At 47.6% G+C, this 14,443-nt stretch overlaps 1 long non-coding RNA gene across 1 annotated transcript; it reads right to left on the minus strand.

The window, feature by feature from the left end:
* Positions 1-1,092: 1,092 nt before the first annotated feature.
* LOC125404319 (uncharacterized) lies at positions 1,093-8,896 on the minus strand. Its single transcript, XR_007233234.3, has 4 exons — positions 8,622-8,896; positions 7,564-8,462; positions 2,354-2,494; positions 1,093-1,287 (listed from the first exon to the last, which is right to left on the minus strand). It is a non-coding gene; the product is annotated as an uncharacterized LOC125404319 (long non-coding RNA).
* Between the last annotated feature and the right edge of the window lie 5,547 nt (positions 8,897-14,443).

Genomic DNA, 14,443 nt, shown 5'->3' on the forward strand with positions numbered 1-14,443 from the left:
CTGAGTCTTATCCGACATTTATAAACCCATTTCAAATAGAATCTGAGCTCGTGGTGATCAGTTTGCATGGTTCTAATCCTCGCAGGGAAAACCTACCAACAGGCTTCCATGCCTCTCTTCATACATGTGCCTATATATGTATATCTGTATGTACTCACTCTAGTTTCGATCTGTCCACTGCTTGTAAGCAAATAGTTTCCAGCTGGCGCTTTAACCCCTTTGCTTGTACACACTTGAATTTCCCTACTAGTCTATCTCTGTAGCATGACTGTAACACAACTCTTAAAGCATAATAAGGCCAAAATGAATCGCTGTTTTGTAGGCCAAAAGGGTCAGATATCAATGATTTGATATGGTTTTACGTAGTTTAATACCCACTTATTCAGCAAAGCCTCAAGCGCCTGAAGTGAGTATTAAGCCAATTTCCACGGGAGATTAAAAAATGAGAAGGACGTGACGTAGGTTCTCTTTGGCACGTGGACTGTCTACCACAGTAATGGGCACAGATAGAAAGGGATGAACCCCTCAGGAAGGGGAAGCAGCTGTCTGGGTGGAAGGTGGGACCCTGCTTTAAAATGGGAAATGCACATTACTGTAGTCTCCTGCTGAAGTCCAGAAGCCCGCTACAAAACTCTCCCACTAAGAACATTTGGGTTTTTCACTGCCTGTTAAGGCAAGGTCAGTCTGCAGACTGGCCTTCATCCCTCTAATGTTCTCCTTCCTAGTTCTTTGTACCTATAACGCCTTCCCATCTATTTCTGCTATTCCTTCCTCCAGGAAAGTTCTCCTTCAGAAAGAGTCGGAAGTAATGGTTAAGAGTGGCCACTGAAGCTGGGTGGTGGTGGCACACACCTTTAATCCCAGTCCTCAGGAGGCAGAGGCAGATGGATCTCTATGAGTTCAAGGCCAGCCTGGTCTACAGAGAGAGTTTCAGGACAGGTTCCAAAGCTACCCTGTCTTGAAACACCAAAAAACAAAAACAGAAACAAAAACAAAACAAAACAAAACGAAACAAAACCAAAAAAAAACCCAGCCAAACAAACAAACAAAGAGAGGTCACTGAGTCCTGTTTTCTGGGTTCAAATCCAGTGTGTAGTTCCTGACAAGTTGATAAATTACTAAGAGTGCCTCAACTTACCTGCCAGTAAAAGAGAAATGATATTTATGCACTGCCATAGAATTGTTGCTTTAGTCTGGGTTTGAGTGACCCTCGAAAGTCTCTGTATTGTTGGCTTGCGCTCCAGAGTGGCAGTTCTGGGAGGTGGTGAGACCTTCAGGAGGTGGGGCCTAGGGAGAGGACACAGGCTATTAGAAGCATGCACTCAAAAAGGATTTGGGGACCCTGGCTCCTTCCTATTTGTGCTTTTGCTTCAGAACCATGATTTGAGCAATTTGTTCCACCACTCTCCGGCACTGCCATCTGGCACTCCTAGCAGGGAGTCAAAACCACAAGTTGACCCAGCTGTGGGCTAGAACTACAACCAGGTACCCAAAACTTTATTCTTTATGAGTCAAACATCTTAGTTTATGACTAACACAAGTGTGAATGTTAATTTGTTACTCAATAAATGTTATATTTTACACAACTTCTGTATGTTCAACCTTATTCATCTTCAAAGGCTCCAAGCAAGGCTCCTGTGCTTCCTCCCAAGTGACCGACACAAGTACTCCTTCCTTCCTGCGGTGACTTTCCTAGTGCTGGGATATGGCACTCTGACCAAGGCAATGAATAAAAGAAAGAATTTATTTGGAGCTTATGGTGTTGGAGGGTCAGAGTCCATGGTCATCACGGTGAGGAGCACGGTAACAGACAAGCAGATGTGGTGCTGGAGAGGTAGAGAGCTCACATCTTGAGACACAACTACGAGGCAGAGAAAGCTAAGTGGAATGAAGAAGTCATCTGTCTTTGACCCCAGCCCATGGAATGGACCTCCTTCATTTAGGGTGAGTCCTCCCACTTTAGTTAACCAAATCTAGGCTTTCCATGGTGATTCTAAATCGTTTATATTGAAAATCAAGATCAATCATCACAGCATTTCGTTATAAAGGCATGATTGGGTGAAACCCTGAGGATATGACTGAACTCAGTCTCCAACTCTTCTTCCTTCTCTGGAGGTGGATTTATACCACTATGCTCAAAGCCTCAACCTCCTCCTCCAGTCATATGGTTGGTCCTTCCATGGTGACCAGGCTCCTCCATTCTAAGCCACCTCATTAGCTACTCAGATATGGTCAAGTAACCCACCATGGACAGCAACCAACTTTTTTTATTATGGAACAGAGGCTAAATCTGGTCCATCATGGATTCTTCTCCAGAAATCAGTACAATGCTTTGTTTAAAACATATACTCACCATCCTTCTTTGATTCTCTGTTGCTGTGCTAACACACTGATCAAAAACCACTTGGGAAGGAAAGGCTTTATTTCAAACTTAGATGGTCCATCATCAAGGGAAGCAAAGGCAGGAACTCAGACAGGAACCTGGAGGCAGGAACTAAAGCAGAGGCCATGAATTACTGCTCACTGGCTTGCTCCCCATGGCTTGCTCAGCTTATTTTTTAGTGGCACCCAGGACCATTTGCCCAGCGATGGTACCACCCACAGTGGCTTGGTTTCTCCCACATCAATCATCAACTAACAAAATTCCCACAGACATGTCTACAGGCCAATCAGATGGAAGCAATTCCTTGGTTGATGTTCCTTTTTCCTAGCTGCCTCTAGTGTGTACTGACAATAACGAATCCATGCACTCATGTTTATAGAAACAATGATGAAATATAGGCTTTAGGAAGCTAACACCAGCACAACTTACACTGGACAGACTGTAGAGACTAGTTAAGACAATTGCAGTAGGATTAATGACATTTCCTTAACTCTCAGTGTCCCATTGATGATGATCAGATTGAAGAAACAGATACCTTAAAAGTTCATGCCCCCTCCTCCCAGCCGTTCAGTCCTAGATCAGCTTCCCTTGTGTTGAACTTAAGGAAAGCTCCCTCTGAGAAGTTAGAGGGAGCTTCAGGTATGAACAGTTTAGGCATTCTCATATATTGAATTACAATAGCTTTTGATAGGATCTTAGAGGTACCCCTAAGTGTTGTTGATAATGCTTGCCTGAGAGCACATCCTCACAGCGTGATGTGGGGATTGGGGAGCTGCACTTGAAACAGAAACGGTCTGAGTTAATGATTGCTGGAACTGGGGGTCAGAGATGGGATTCTTTATAAGCCTCTGCTGGATGGTTTTTATGTCAGCTTGACACAAGCTACAGTCATCTGAGAGAAGCAGACCTCAAATGAGAAAATGTCCCCATCAGGCAGGCCTACAGGCAAGCCTTCAGGCATTTTCTTAAGTAGTGACTAATGTGGATGGGCCAAACCTGGGCTGGTGGTCCTAGATGCTATAACAGGCTGGACAAGCCGTGGGAAGTAAGCAGGTAAGTAATACTCCTCCACAGCTTCTGCTTCAACTCCCGCCTGCGGGTTTCTACCCGGCTTGAGTTCCTGCCCTGACTTCCCTCAGTGATGGACTGTGATGTGGAGGTGTAAGCTGAAATAACCCCTTTCTTCCCCAAATTGTGTATTGTCATTGTAAGCCCCTCCAGGCCCCACCCCTGGGGACCGCCCACCTCCAGGCTCTGCTCACAGAACACTCTCGCAGACCCAGCCCCTCCGGACACAGGTGGCAGAGCTCCACTCTGCAAAGTAAAAGGTCCAAGCTCAGGACTTGAAAACCCACCAGTCCCCACCCTGGAAATCTCCACCCTACGGAGCTCTGCTCCCAAGGCACCCGATATAAACCCTGTCTTCGGCTCAGTTCTTGGCTGCTTCTTGACAAAGCAGAGGCAGCCACCTTCCTGGGTTTTTCCCTCCCAATAAAGCTTCTGTCACACTCCATCTCCACAGACAAATGCTAATAGCTAGATGCCAGTTATTGCTGAGACCACCCTCCTCCCTCCCCTCCCCACTCCTCTCCCTTCCTCTCAGAAACTGTGAAGCCCAGTACAGAGAACACGTGGGTACACAGGTGCGCCGTCCAGCTTTAGAGGTAGAGCACAGCCAGTTTCATCTGCCTTCGGGCTCCCTCCTCCTCCTCTTCTCCTTCCATCCTGTCCACCACTAACCACTTTCCTAGATGCTCTCATTACCCCGTCCCTGCCTCGCTTGAACTTTACAAATGCCTCAAGTGCATGTTTAGCTTGGTTCCTGGTTGAGCTCTGTCTCGATGGCAAAGAGTCTGTGGTCTCTGGGGACTTGCTCCCTGCCCTCCCCCATCGTGTTTCTCAGGTCCAATCATGACAGTGTGAGGAGCTGCCAGTCATGTTTGCTGTTACTTTATGACCTGCTGTGTGAAGAAACAGCAGCCACCATTGTCACACATCACCCACGTCTATTTTTGTTGTCAGACTCATACATTTTGGCCAACCTGATGAGAATAAAATATTTGATTCGAGTCCTTTTTTTTCTTTTTCTAAGACAGGATCTCACTATGTCACCTAAGGTAGACGGTAACCTGTGACCCTCCTGTCTCAGCCTCCTGAGTGTTGTGATTACATGTGTGAGCCATCATCGTGACCTCACTGAAGTTCTAACTTACATTTCGTTGTGACTAACAAGGATTAATTAATGTCTTTAAGTTTGTTTGCCTGATTTTTTTTATCTTTTTTTTCTTTCAGTGTTTACTTACGTCTTTTGCCATTTGTTTTGTCTTATAGGACAATTTTTTCATAATATAGGATTTCTTTTTGGAGCAATGCTTTGTTTTCCACTATTTATTTATTGATCTTTAAATTTTTAGAAATATTGCATTTAGAACTGGAAAAAATCTTTTCAAATACATCACTCACTCCTTTTCCTCAAATCCCCCCCCACCGAGGAAAATGAGAGCAAAAAGATACCAGAGTGACTTGCCCGATGCCACAGCTGTATTTTACAGCCGTGCCCAGGCTAGCACACGGCCTTTCTGACCCCATTTAAACTGCTTTGCTATTATACCATGATAAACTTTTATCTATTTTTTCTCATTTCATTAATCTTTTGTTTTGTTTTGTTTTTCAAGACAAGATTTCTCTGTGTAATCCTGGCTGTCCTGGAACTCTCTCTGCAGACCAGGCTGGCCTCAAACTCAGAGAGCACCTGCCCCCACTTCCTGAGTGCTGGGATTAAAGGTGTGTGCCACCACCACCTCGCCAAATTTCATTAAATTTTTTAATGTTCAAGTCATGCATGTTCCTGGTAGAAAAAAAAGGAAAAGAAAAACATTTGCAAAACAAGGAAAAATTAAACTAGTTTTAGTTCCATCTTCCAAATGGGACTGGGAAAGTCTGTGTTTCCTTTCCAGGCAAAACTAGACGGCCACTGTGGGATTAATCCTTGCTTGGTGAGAATTACTATGTGGTGCTTACCATGCACGAAGCATTATGCTAAACATTATATATGTTTTATTTCATATATTCTCACAACTCTCTGGAAGGGATTATCACCATTATCTTTAATTCGTCAGGCAATCCTAAAATATTTACAACCTTTCTTTCTTTCTTTGTCTTTTTTTGATGGAATCTCATTATATAGCCTTGACTGGCCTCAAACTCATAAAGACCCTCCTGCCTTGACCATCCTGGAACTCACTCTGTAGATGAGGCTGGCCTCAAACTCACCGAGATCTCCTGCCTCTTCCTCCTGAGTGCTCAATTAAGATCATGCACCACCACGCATGCCTCTTTTTTCTTTTTTTGAGTGGTGGGTTTGAGGTGAGCGCTACCACACCCAACAGTGTGTATATCCTTATCCCAGGAATATGTGATGATGTCATGTTACCTGACATAGGAAATATAAGACTGCAAATAGAAATAAGTTTGATATTTAGTTGACCTTGAAATAAGGAGATTATCCTCAATGTCCTATCTGGGCCCACCATATTCAGACGGAAAGAGGAACGGAGGCAAGAGAATTGGTGTCTGAGGACTGAGATGGAAGACTCAACCCCATTGCTGACCAAAAACAAAAGAAACGTGATTAGACCCTAACTGGCCAGGATTTCCTCCGAGAGTTCTCAGAAAGGAGTCTAACCCTGCAGAGCTCTCCGTGTTGGCCTCGTAAAGGCTGCAGAGCCCCAATGATGGCTAATGTGGAGATATCCAGAGAATCTTGGGGTGGGGAGATGACTCTTGAACTGATCCCAGGGGACTCACATAGCTCATCCAGTGAGGAGGCAGGAGTGTCGGCAGGGGTAGGAGGAGAAATGAGAACACAGAGGTCTGCCCTTCCCAGCCTTGTAGCCAGGGGGTCCAAGGGGCCTCCAGCCTCCAGGGGAGGCAGAGAAGCAGATTGTCCTTGAAGCCTCTGGAGGGAGTGAGTCCCCACCCTTTTTACCCAGCGACACCCACTTTGGACTTCTGAGCACTAGTGCTTGTAAGATACACATCAGCACCACTTCAAGCCTCGTGTACTGCCTTCCACAGGCAACAGGAGACCAACAAACACACGGAGAGGTGACACAAAGCCAGCTAGTGATGAAAATGGGATTTCAACCCAAGCCAGCAAGTGGCAGAGCCCATATCCTCGGCCGCTGGGACACTCCTGGACAGACAGAAATTCCAGGAGCACTGCACATCAATAAATGCAAACATCTCCTTAGCCGGCCCACTGTGAAGTAGCCGCACCCCACTGATTGTGCTAGGTCCCACGCTGTTTCCAGTGTTTCAGTGGCACAGAATTGCAAGCGATGAATTTCATTTTAAGAGATAGTATTTCTTTAGGGAAACTCTTAGAAAGAGAAAAGCTGGGTCAAAAAAAAAGTGTATTTTAGAAAATGGCCAAATTACCCTTCAAATGGATGGCAATGGAATGGAATTTAAAATCACAGACAGCTAGATTTGGAACAATGCACCTTCTGCTTCAAAAATGTCCTTGGTCTTAATCCATTTTCTTATCTAAGATCCACAGTTAACATAATTACACTTTTGTCTTTGGCTATATCATCCTTTCTTCTGTAGAGCCGAAGTAGTTACAAGGATATTCAGAAGTCACCAAATCTAACCCTTTAAGTTACACGTAAAACTGGGACTCTTCTATTGGGAGAGCCTAGAGGGCCCACATACCTCACTCAGGTCTAGCCTCCTGTCCTCATCAGCTGCTGAGGTCATGAAGATAGCCCCCAGGCACCAACACTTACTGATCTGTTTTCCCCTTTGAAGTCAAGTGAGAAATCTGTTGTCTTTTTAGGCAGAGGCTCGTTATGAGACAGGAGGCTAATAAGCTTCCAGATAGCCAGTTACTAGAAGACCAACTCAAGGCTTGTCCTGGAACAAGTCTTTTGTTCCTTGTAAAATTTGGTAAACTGATGGCTGGGAATAACTCCACATTGCCTAATGTTTTATGTAAGCATTCTCACATAAATGGATAATAGAACATTCGCAGCCATCACCTTTACCCCCCCTCCCTCCGCGCCCCCATTTTCTATGCTACTCAGGAGCTTCCTCTGATAGATACAAGCATAGGCCGACCCCCTCCCCTGTCCGTGAAGCAAACAATGAAAGAGGGAAGCACACTGCCTTTGTCTGACCTCAGTCGCTGAAGGTGGACCCCGCACATTACATCAGCAGGCCGGCTCCATTACACTGCCCCGCGCTGTGCTTGAGCTACTGAAATATTGATTTTTTTACAGAGCGGCGCGCACACACTGAAAAATCAATATTCCAGTGCACACAACAGAACCTGCGGCAGAGCCTGGACCAACTGCGAGGCCCAGCGAGCACTGCTGGCAGGTCTTAGCCGAGCAGGGGGTGGGGGCTTGGAGGAGACATTGCCTGGGGAGAGCCCCCTAACCCAGTCCCTCCCGCAAACGCAAACCCGGAAGGGTCAGATAAATACGCAAGTGTGGAAGTGGAAAGATCCCCGAGGATAAACAGTTGGAAGGAGCAAGGATTTATCTTTCCAAAGGGGGAAAGGGGGAGAAGGGACGAGTAAATTAAGAAGACAGGAAGGGAAGAATTTTTCAGGTAAGAATCTTCCCATGAAAATGTATCTTTCATTTTCTATATCATTCAGCCAGACTTAAGATGGGAAAAAAAGATGATATAGGTGCTAAGAGAAACCAGGCCTGTTCTGAGGAATATCTAATTTTAAAAGCTACAGCTCCGTTTTCTTTGGTGGCCAGAGGCCGTGGGTTTCACAACAACCTGGGCTCTACCTCTGCATTGACATTGCTGTCTTCTTCTTGGGGAGGGGGGAGGGACGGAAGAAATCTAATCATGTGGTCTTTCTTCTACAAACACCTTCCTCCACGCGTGCTTGGGGAACTTGGAGAACCTCGTACAGATTGCTTCCTTTTACCCTCCAGGACGTGAGCAGTTCGGAGCTCCTTGATTTAGGTTCTCCTTCCGGATGCAGGAGACCTTGACTCCAGGTGGCTAAAGTCCAGCTGGGGTCAGAGTGCAGACAGACCGACCTTTGGGTTAATCCCTGTAGACGTTAAAAAACAAACTGGTAATTTTTTTTGACACTTTTAGGTAGTTCTTGGCCTCCTTTTACTTAGAGATGGGCAGTGGGCAGCTAATTAAAAGGGATGGCTTTTTAACTTTGATGAATACTTGATAAAGCTTTGTCCTAGAATTCCCTTACCGAGAATCTCGCTGTCAGTTCATTTTAACACTCAGCCCCGGAGGAATCAACGTGTCCTATTCGAGGTTTCTATTTCCCACTCTGCCTAGGAGGCGGCCTCGTCTTCCCCTACTCAGCGGAGACCCAGGCCCAATCTGGGCTCTGGCCCGGCCTGGAAGGGGCTGCGGGCAAAGCTGCGTTCAGCGTTTTCTCGTACTCCGGCGGGAAGGAGACCACGTCTAAGCTAGATCACCCCTAGGCGCTGAACCCAGAGGCCGGGCGGGGCCGGACTTGGAGCCAGGTGGCCACCTGGAGCGACGCGCCCCGCCCGGTTCCGGGGCCGCCCCCGCCCCGCCCCTCTGGCTGCAGGCCCCGCCCCCTCCCTCCTGAAGCCCTGGTCGCAGCTCTATTTGCATAAGGAGGCGGCTCCCCGCCCCGCCCAGCGCGCACGTGACCCCGGGGAGGCGGAGGGAACCTGCTGACTTGACACGAGCCGTTTTGCGGCTCTCCTTGGCGCGGAATAGCAAGAGCAGCCGTGACCTCCGACCCCGCCCGCCGGCAGCCAATAAGAGCGCAGGTCGTCTCCAAACCCAAAATTTCCACGTCGGCAAAAGTCAAGATGGAAGGGAGCGGAGCGGAGCGCCCACTGGGAGCTAGCCGCAGCGGCCGGGGATGCGGAGGGCCGGACTGCGGCGCGCGGGGGGCCCCTTTGGGAGGGCGGCCAGGCCAGACAGGCCGAGACAACCCCCGGCCGCAGCTCCGGAGCTCTGGACCCCGCTCTGTCGGCCGCACTCACCGGCCCGGCAGGATGGGGACTGCGCTCTGCGGACCTGTTGCACGCGCGCAACAGCTGCTTGCGCGCAGTGCGTGGGGAGGTGTGCGGGACTCCGCGTGGTGGTCCCGGGTGGGCGGGTTAGGGGCACCGGGCCTGTGTCGTGGGCTGAGTGCAGATCCGCTGCGGAGGCGCTGCTCAACCGGACAGAGGGAATCCGGGAGACGGGGTGGGTGGCACCGAGGGACCAGGGCTTGCGTGGACGCGGGTTCCTGGGACTGTGCGAGGGCAGCTGAATAACCGGAGTAGCGTGGTGAGAATGGCTGGGGGGAAGGGGAGGCCTGGAAGAGCCTGGCTTTTTCGGGACATCCCATCTGTGGAGCACTGCTCCGGCTCGTGTTCTCCGACTTTGACTCCCAACTCCAGGAATTCGTCCTCATGCAGACCTCCCCGCCCCCACTAACTTTCCAGATGGGAAGGTAAAAAGTTGCGACAACTTAGATGGAGTGAGTTAGCTTCTTGCCAAAGTTTAGTAACAGGCCGGGAGGAGGAGGCGGCTGGACAGTGTGTAGGTTCTGGTGTGGGCTGGGTAAGAAGGAGGAGGCATTGTGTGCTTCCAGCGGTTCGTTTGCCGTGACATTGCCACCAGAGTCTGTTAGGACACCGTTTCTACTGGGCTTTTACGCCTGCTAACTGCGGCAGTAATTTTCCATAATTAATGATCCGTTCCACTATTGGTCTCATCCTGAGCTAAATTGTCTCTAATGAGTTTATTCTTCTTTGCCTACGCTGGGGGTGGGGTGGTGGGTGGCGGGGGAACACACCTGCAGGACGAAACTTCTAGAGGAAGACAGCCGGTTTGGTCTTTTGAGGCAAAGTTCTGAGACACTTCGACTCTGAGTATGATAGAAGTCAGTGCACTACAGAACTTTGTCTCTAGAGGCTATGGTCGCCGCCTCCCCGCAAGGGCCCTGGACGCCAAGCTGGTGGCCCTGTTGGCCACGTCGTTGCACCTTTTTCTTTGGGGGAGGGGCAGGCCATAGGGAGCACAAGTGCCCCATGAAGAACTTGACAAACCGCTTTGTAGCCAATGGGTTAGATCACATGAAGGGAACAGCTACCTTCCCCCCACCCCCATTTTCTTCTTACCCTGGTGGACTCTGATTGCATCTCCCCACCCCCTGAGTTATTTTAAAAATACTGAAACGGTCTGGCTTCACTTATTGGGCAAGGAGAGGAGGACCACAAGTTTATTGATGGGTGTGTTGGTGTGTCCAAACTGTACCCTTAAAGAAGGAAATGCGTTTGTGCCAAAGCCACAGATAATACTCCTTTTACTCAAATGTTCTGGTAGATAAACGAGCCTGCAAGGACCCGGTTTGGGGATTTAGTTTCAGTTCTGAGTCTGATTTAGGCCCAGTTCACTTTTCTTTCTTTTCCTTTTTTTTTTTTTAGTGGGTTTTGTTAATGGAAAGGAAGTACCTTTTCTAAGAAATCGTTTGACAGTCATTTATGAGGTTACTGTTTATACTTTGGGGCTGTGAGATACTTTACATGGCGAAACTGCTCTCCTGGACCCTGATGGAATGTGGGTTGTGGTTGGCACGTTGCACTCAATCGTCTTCTCTGTGCAGTGGGCAGTGACTGGCATTGAACTGTATCTTGTTCCATGGTCATTGCCCTATTTTGATTTTATGAGCATTTGGCTGGAGAGCTGATGGGGTCAAGGAATTACAAAACCTTTATTAACAAAGACACTTATCTGACACATGCGTGCTGGGTGCCAGGCTGTGACACCTGGGGATGAGCAAAAGAAGTCTGAAGCCTCCTATTGTGCTCACAGGCTAGGGAATGCTGAAAGGACCCCCTGGGACAGTTCGCAGGATGCTTCAGAAGCCCTGGGGCCATGGGGTTTGTGTCTCTGGGAAGTCTTGATTTAAAACACAAGAACCCACCACCTTTATTCCTGCATTTATTCCAGTTTAGAGCTTTGGTAATGGAGGGAGAGTCAGTGAGGAAGGTACTGGATCCTGACTGAAGGTCTCTCCAGTTGGTTTTCACTTGTGTCTGGATCCCAGAGCCCAGGTACTCTTCTGAGACCATTACCCATTCTCCTTTCCCATCAGTTGACTGTTGAGCTCCATTCCTTCGCCTTTCTACCCAAGAGGTAGCTAATGATATTTTTGCAATGAATAAAGTGATCCAAACCCAGGTCCTTTTTTTTTTTTTTTTTTTTTTTTTTTTTGGTTATTTAAGATACAAGGTATGTTTCCTGGTAAGGAGGATTTTCTTTCCTGGTTTTTGTGAGTGAGAGTGTCCACAAGATACTATGTAACCAACTTTGTAAGAGAGTGCAGGTGACCTGTGGAGGGTATAAGGTGAAGTGGTTGGCTGGGAGAGTGGTCATCCATGCAAAGGATTAGGTTAGGACTTCACCTTCAAATAAGAGCAAGGATTGAATCTCTCACATGGGTCCATCTGGTTTGACTTCATTATAAAAATGATTTGGTTAAGGGACTTACTTTGTCTCCTGCCTGTGGCCATGAGTGAATTAAAAGACCAGACAGACGGGAAGGCTTGTGGCTTATGCTGGTGCTGTGCATGCCTGGAGTAGGGTCGAGGAAAACCAGCAGGCTGGATGTGCTGTCAGGCTGTCAGTCTCGCACGGATCTTAGTCACTGAGTGACCAGAACCTTGTTACCAACTGAGCATCCGGTGTTAGGTGCTAGGGTACAGCTGGGAGCAAAATCAGCTCCGACACCCATTCTGGAGTTCCTTCTTACGTTAGAGGTGGACAATGCCACCAGCACCCGGAAGGTTGGTAAGCATGGCAAGGAAGGGTCGACAGGCAATGCTGGAAGGACATTGTTATTTTAACCAGCTTGCTGAACCAAAGGGCCACCAGCAACCCAATTTACATGGACCAGGCCGCCCATTTCCAGAAAACGAACCAAATGAAAGAGAGCTGGATTGTGTCACTGAACACCTTTGGTCTCTCGCTATGTAAAAAACCATTTTTATCCTTAAATGCAAAGGTTGAGAACTGTGGGCATGGCTCTAGACGATACCTAGAGTGAGGAACTAGGGCACTATGCCACTGGGCCACTGATTCTTGGTTGATGAATTCTAGGATTTTCTTGAATTTCGGAATAAAATAAAACAAACTCCTCTTGTCTCAGCTACTTCTTAGGGACTTTTAAACTCATTTTAATTACTTGTCTGTGGGTATATGCACATGGTTATCAGTGCTCCGAAAGGCCATAGGCATGCCTTCCCCTGGAGCTGGGGTTACAAGGAGCTGTGAACTGGCCAGCATGGTGATGGGGACTGAACTTGGGGCCTCGGCAAGTGCAGCATATGCTTTAGCCTTGAACCACCTCTCCAGGTCCTCAGGAAGTCTTCAAATCCCCGGGAGCAGGGTGGACACTCTGGGACTTTCCAGGAGCCACAGGTGTGCTGCTATCAAGTCCATGTGTGAAGTTCAGGAAGCTCCGGCTTAGCTGCTCATTCAGTGACTTAAGTTGTCCTTAAGGACAGTAGGTAGAGCACGTACAGGGGCTTCCTAGGGTAATCACTACAGACACAGGTTGAAGTCTTAAAAATGCAAAGGCTGTACATTGGGCATGCTGCTGTAGGTGACAGATAAGCCATATGGTAGCTAGATGCAGGGAAGACGGTGTCCCTTCAGCAGATCCCTAGTGAGATTGGGGCGGATTCTCATGATTCTGAGCCACAAGTTCATTAACCGGATGCTAAGGACATTAGCAGAGGCTTTGGCCTGAGGAAAAAGCCAATGCTAAGATGGCCTCTTTACCGCCTCCTTAGCTAGTCTCTTCTTGTTCATAGGAAAATAAGCCATTGTAGTTACATATACACAGCACTTGATCTGAGCCCAGGGTAGTTGTACAGAACTTAATTTGTGGTGAGTATTATAGAAGCCTTCATATGTTAAATCCTTGTAGTTGTTCCTTCCCATGCGACAGGTGGGGAAAGTAAGGCAGATTAAATCATTAAATTAAATCTGGCTGTTTAGGTACAAACCCTCCAACACCAATCAGCAATCATGAAATCACTGTTCCCTACCCCCAACATGCCATCAGACCAATCTGAAGGAGGCAGTTCCTCAGCTGAGGGTCCTCCTTCCCAGGTATGTCAAATTGACAACCAAGATCAGCCATCACACCCAGCACCCAGGGTCCTAGTCTGTCCTGAATAGCTATGCCCTAGTGCAGTTGTCCTCAACCTGGGGATCGAGAGAACCTTTCACAGGGGATGCATGCCAGATATTTATTTTTCATAACTGCAAAATTACAGTTCTGAAGTAACAAAGTAATTTTATGGTTGGGGGAGGTCGCCCAAACATGAAGTGTATTAAAGGGTCGCAGCATTAGGAAGGTTGAGAACCGCTGTGTGTAGTGGGTGTCATTCCCACATCTAACTATAGTGCTGTGGAGCCTGGCAATCTAGATTCAGTGTTAACAGTGCTCGGTCCCAAGTATTTGCTCCATACAAATGTTTGTCTGTCTTTGGTGTGAGAGCTCCTTTTCCAAAGTGGTGATACACTACTTTGGAGATTGCTGTACTATTTCGGGTGTACTGCCAACATTACCACTGGGTAGAACTGAATGCTGAGAAAAAGACTAACAATTTCTTCAACAGGTGTCCTGGTTAAACAATATGAAAAAGTAGTGGGAACAGGAAATAAACCACATGAATGTGTTCATTCAAGAGCCCTTGAGCTCTTAACAGGCACCAAAAACCCTGGATGTGAGTCATTTCAGGGGAGGTACATACACAGAACACTGCTCCATCAATTCAAAATGTCCAGAGAGGCTTCCCAAAGGAGATGATCGTGGAGCTGAATACTAAATACCTGGGCAGAGGAGAGGAAGGACATTCTAGTTACTGGAAAAGCAAGTGCAGACACATGGAGTTATGCACCAGTGTGCTGTGCTTAGGAATTAGCAAGCCTTTACATGTGACAGGCATAAGGGGCATGTATGAGCAACAGAAAGCAAAGCTCAGAAGATTGGTAGGGGAAAACCACGAATGCCTTGTGTGTCACATTTAA

Source organism: Myodes glareolus, chromosome 6, assembly GCF_982192425.1.
Source record: "Myodes glareolus chromosome 6, mMyoGla1.1, whole genome shotgun sequence".
NCBI lineage: Eukaryota > Metazoa > Chordata > Mammalia > Rodentia > Cricetidae > Myodes > Myodes glareolus.